Consider the following 5,299-nt stretch of genomic DNA (forward strand, 5'->3'; position numbering starts at 1 on the left):
GCTGACTCACCCGCCGCGTCACTGCTGGTGGGGGGGGGGTTCTCCTTTGCGCAACATGTCACAATATATATATACTGTGATTGCATATAAAAATCTATTTATTTTCATTGATATGAAATAACATTTTTAGTCACACAACTATAGAGAAGAGTGCTAATGAAGGCACCCAAAGGAAAGGTGGGAACTTAGAGAAATATGTTTTGAGAGTGTAGACAAGATTCATCTGCCTCAGGATAAGGTCAGTATCAGGTTCTAATGAAGGGAGCAATGGACTTTCGAGTTCTATAAAAGGCAGGGAATATCTTGACTAAAAACTTCATGAGAAGAACTGTGGACCCAGATATGAATTCATTCATTTGGCTTCTGTAGTATCACAGATTTTGTAAGAACTATACCCGTAGGAATTGATTGTTCTACCAGAAAGCTATTTTTACACAACTTGCAGTTCCTAAATGCTCGCAGTGGAACTTAACACATTGCTTTTCTATTTTGGTAAGTATAAATATGTAAAAAGTTAAAGTAGTCCCTGTAGCAGGCTCTGAAGGTCAATAGGATTGTGGGAGGTCAAGGCTCCCACATCTAGACAGTTGGTTCATAGGTGGCCCTTTACCCACCAGGAAAATTCCTGGTACTCATTTCTGTTAGAGGTTGAGTCGACCCTAGGGCCATAGTGTGGCTGAAGGATTAGGTCAATTGAAAAATCCAATGACCTCATTGGCATTCGATCCTGTGACCTTCTGGCTTGTAGCATAGTGCCTCACATCTAGGAAGAGTTATGTTATATTGTTGCTGGACTGAGTGGTGAAGGGGGGCAGAGTGTCTTGCCTGGCATACACCTGCCTCTTAAGGCTTTGACAAGTCCCATCCCCCTTTTTGTTTTTGAGAAAAGTGGAGAATTACAGTCGCGTTATGACTTAACCATTTTCGAAGTTGTAACCATCATAAAACTCTACTTATGATGTTCAGCAGAGCAGTCTGAGGGAAGTGGCTGAGCTGAGTGGAGCTTGATTGTTAGCTGGAAGAGGCAACAACATTTGTGCATGGATAAAGAGTCATAGATGCAAGTTAGCGAGTGTAAGAAGACAGTGTAATGGTATGAAGGGAAATAATAGTGAACAAGATCATAATTGGTTACTGAATCAGATATCAAGTGTTCCAAAACATCAGATGTAACAATGTTATTTGGTATGTGGGCATTTCGGAATGAATGTTGTAATATATATACTGATACTTTGTCAAAGAAGTTGCAGAACTTCCAGATTCTGATGCCAGTTGATAGTCAGATAAATGAAACTGCCACCAACCGCTAATAAACCAAATATTGACACAGTAGTGTCTATTTGTCTCTTTCATAACTATTGTGTAGACTGTCCCATTATATACCTTTCATATGACACACAACAGGATGCATACCATCAAAGATGTGACTGAGTTATACGATGAGTTGACGTCATATTGCATTATACTGTTTGATGCTCATGGTCCTGGTAATTTTATTTTTATGAAGATATGAACAAGTGAATTATAAGAAGTAAACATTGGCAAGAATAAGTAAATATCAAAACCTTGTGCAGGATATAACAAATTTTAGATATATGTGAATTATATTTTAATAAAAATGCTGGGGTATTATGCCAATTATCCCTAAAATCTGCTCAGTGCTCTCCCCTTGTGACATGAAAATTCAATAATTTTGAACATACAATTCCTTATTGGAGTCTGTTGTAACACAACAAAATAACAGTCAAGGTTAAAGTTACCTAGCTACATGTTTTGGCTTTTAAAGCCATCATCAGGCAAAACACATGATTACTATATTCACACATTATTGAACTGCAACTTCATTGTGATAGTAAAGCAGGATACTTGATAACTGTTACATTATAAAATACATGGTACAAAAATACAATGAATTATAAACTTATTAAAAAACGAAAATTATGGAGTAAAATATGGTTAAAAACTCTTCATGTGAAGTCGGTTTTTGCAATCTTGTTATATTCCCACGAATATAATGGTATATTCAAGACTTGTATACATATAGTAAACTGCTTGTAGGCCCGTGGTATAGATGTAGTATTATTTGACATTAGTTGTTTGGCCGGTGCCTCATTTTACAATGTATTTTGTCCACTCTGTTGGGAATATAGATTGCAACTCAACAGAGCGGACAAAATACATTGTAAAATGAGGCACTGACCAAATAACTAATGTCAAATAATGAATGAATGAATGTATAAGGGTGGGCCTTCTCGGCCCTCGCCCTGCGACCTACAGTAGTCTATTGTGTTTCCCCTTTTGATTATCCCCTCAGCAATCCTGCACTTCAATTGAAGCACAGGATTTTGTATGTGGGGGCGTCGAAATAGTCACTTGGATCCATAAAGTATTGACCCAAGAGACATAATCTTAAATAAGTTAAGGCCTCACATTTACACAGGATATGTGTGGCTGTTTCATTTTCTTCTTGACACGTTTTACAAGTGGGACTATCACTTAGTCCCCGTTTGAAGAGGTGTTCTTTAAGGTGACAGTGTCCTGTAAGTAGTCCCACCACCCATCGTAGCTGGTTACTGTTTATCTTCAACAGTTCATTCACTCTTTTAGCAGAGGGTCCTCGTATGAGTCCCTTTGCTTGCCTGAGTCCAGTCAAGAATCCTCAGTATTGTGAATCATATTTGTCCAGTCCCTGATTGCCTGTCTGGCAATCAGTTGTTGCCTGTAGTTATAGCAACAAGTTTTGAAAGTGATAAGTTACATTCTTTCACAAATTTAAGGAACACGTTAAATATGTCTTCTCCCCTAGTATGTTCATGAAGTGGCAGCAGTTTAACAAACTCTTTTTTTACCATAAAATCGCCAAAAACCATTCTAACAAATACACATAATTGTGCAACATCTGATATATCAATGCTTTCATCAAACTGGAGTGAAATATTCAAACGATTGCAAATCCTGATGTATTTGAGATTCCAGATTATCTGAAATCTGTTCAACTCGTCTGGCAACAGTTTGGTGAGACAACTGAAGTCCTTTGATGGAAGACGTAAGTGCAGATTTATCTTTATGATCATCGAACAGAGACTTGCCGGCACTGATCATAGTTTCTTTAACTATTTCCCCATCACTGAAAGGTTTTTTCTTTTTAGCTAACACATGACAGATTTTATAAGAAGCTATTACATTACTATGCTGGATAGGCTTTGTAAATACACATTGTTGCAATGTTAATTTAGATTTTAGGTCTTTCACCTTTTGTTTTCTTAGTTCAGGTTTCACAGGAAATTCATTGTTGAAGTTTTTGTGGTTAATCAAAAAATTACTTTTACATTACTTTTTTTAGGAACAGACACGCCAACAATACACAATAAACACACAGGTTTTCCTCTGTATTCAATAAAACAATAGTGCTCCTCCCATTCACTGTTAAAACTATAACTTCTTTTTCTTTTAGCCATATCAAGAATAGCTATATAAAATACTGCATATTTGCTCAACAGTTTGAAGCACAATAACTAAAATACACTGACAACTGTGTAACTACTTGAATGTACTACTAGTCACAACACAAGACACATAACAACTGAACTATGGTCATCACAAACTCGCAAGTAATACTGAATGTTTGGCTGAAGAAAGCGAACTTGAAAATATAGCTGCTACCAATTTCCATTAGTGTACGACCTTCTAATAAATTCTTACTGTTTGTGGCATCGCTTTGTTGGGATTAAAGTAACTTTGATTCATATTGCCATGAGTTTAGAAATTGGGGAAATTACGGTAAGCTGGGCCCCATAGTCATGTTCATGTCAGTGCCGATCCCAGAAAATTTTATGATACCCTGACCATAAATCTGAAATCCATGAAATCCGATTCAGTGGGGACTTGTGGGTGTTTGAGGGGGTAAAATACCGCTAGGGAAAATTACCTGATCTTGAGAGGATGACGGTTTCTCTAGTAAAAAAAGAATTAAGACTGGTGTTGTTAGCAAGGGAGAAAAAAATAGGTATAAATTTTCAAGGAATGTCTAATACTGTACCATGCTTAAAGGAATTTTGTGAAAAAATTTAACAGTACTTAGACATTCAAAAATGTCTCTTGTCTTACAATTTGAATTAATATTAAAAATCGGCTCAATTATATGTGCTTACGGAGGGCACCAGAAAAATATATCATGGGCGCCGCGTTGGACAGGGCTGTTCTAATGGGTTCTGACGATGGTGGATGACACACAAGAATTACTGGGTTTCTGGACTTTTTCCATCATCCGCAATTCAAGGTAATAGGGGACAAAACCTTCTTTGCATTCCACTTAACTTTCTTGCTTCATTCTTTGACTATCCTGAAGTGGATCGTTCGGAATTCTGATCATTACAGGTATGTGAAGTTCTTGGGATACCATCCATAAAATTTCCTTCCTTGAAAACTCTGCAAAGTCATCATTATCCTAATTTTAATGTAGGTGAAATAGTTGAAAGTACTCTTATATATAATACTTTATGTTGACAGAAGTTTGAGATCAGTGATGAACCTCCTGAACAGCAAGAAGAATGAGGAGCATTCCACAGATTCAACCTCAAGCATACTGATGTCTAGGAGTTGCTGTGTATGTTGTAAGAAGTTCACTTTAGGGTGTGTTGGTTGTGTATTTGGAAGTGTCACATTTTTTTATCAATTGCATATGAGACAGTATTTGCAGACATCACTAGGTGGGCTATAATTGAGAACTGAAGAAATTTAGTTCCAAGTGGTGACGGATGGCATTGAATATGAACTGAGCAAGGAGCTTCCAGGAATCCTCACCTATCCTTTGCACATCATCTGCAAAGAAATGACTTCTGACCAGGATCCCTTCTCACTTACTCACTGCACACATTAGACTCTTTAAATATATCTGTTAGTTAGTACTGAATTATAAGTTAACATAAGTGGTAATAATGGCCACAAGGGGTAACGGCTTATCAGGTAAATGTGGGGCCTGCAGAAGGAAGGTTAGCCAGGGGACAGGATGTGAGGACTGTGGCCTGTGGTTTCATTGGGAGTGTTCTGGCACCAATAGTGATTTGGCCATATTACCTTGGTACTGCAACTCCTGTGTGCAAGCCAAGGTAATAAAGAAACAAGAGGAGACTATCTTGAGTTTGAAAAGGGAGCTGGAACTTGCAAGAACTGAGATTGACCTCTTAAAAGGGGAATTAAATTTAGTAGATAATTGTCCTGAAGAATTTAGGACTGTGTCCAACTCCCGAAGGAAACTTAAAAAAGTTCCTTCTTCACTAGATGTTAAGTTTGCTTTAAC

This window comes from Cryptotermes secundus, unplaced genomic scaffold (genome assembly GCF_002891405.2).
Source record: "Cryptotermes secundus unplaced genomic scaffold, Csec_1.0 scaffold489, whole genome shotgun sequence".
Taxonomy (NCBI): domain Eukaryota; kingdom Metazoa; phylum Arthropoda; class Insecta; order Blattodea; family Kalotermitidae; genus Cryptotermes; species Cryptotermes secundus.